The sequence below is a fragment of the Penaeus monodon genome, chromosome 25 (assembly GCF_015228065.2).
Source record: "Penaeus monodon isolate SGIC_2016 chromosome 25, NSTDA_Pmon_1, whole genome shotgun sequence".
Lineage (NCBI taxonomy): Eukaryota > Metazoa > Arthropoda > Malacostraca > Decapoda > Penaeidae > Penaeus > Penaeus monodon.
Window position 1 is genome coordinate 34,352,815 of NC_051410.1, and position 340 is coordinate 34,353,154.

General features: G+C 47.1%; 1 long non-coding RNA gene across 1 annotated transcript in view; it reads right to left on the reverse strand.

Moving 5' to 3' along the window:
* Positions 1-126, reverse strand: part of LOC119589167 — a 4,847-nt gene extending 4,721 nt beyond the window's left edge. The window contains exon 1 of the long non-coding RNA XR_005230173.1: positions 39-126. This is a non-coding gene — a long non-coding RNA (uncharacterized LOC119589167). The remainder of the gene's footprint in view (positions 1-38) is intronic.
* Positions 127-340: the final 214 nt, after the last annotated feature.

Genomic DNA, 340 nt, shown 5'->3' on the forward strand with positions numbered 1-340 from the left:
GCCCAGGATGCTAAGCCATGCAACGCCTCAGCACATACCTGGCTGCAATTTAATTGACAGTGAACACCTTAACCCTTATCCGTCACCGACAAGTACCTCGGCGACAGAGTTCTAAGAGCACCTGGAATGTGACTAACACATGATTATTTGTGACCGGAGCCTGTGTCATGCGCGGTCGTCTGGCGTCATAGCGAAGGGCGGAGCCTGTGCGGGCGTCGCCATGCGCTGCGGCGAATGGTATTTTCTTAGATAGTATGCATAAGATTTGTTTATATTTTCTATTTTTACAGGAACTGGTATTATTTATATTTATGTTTACCTGTACGCGTGCTTTCTTCTC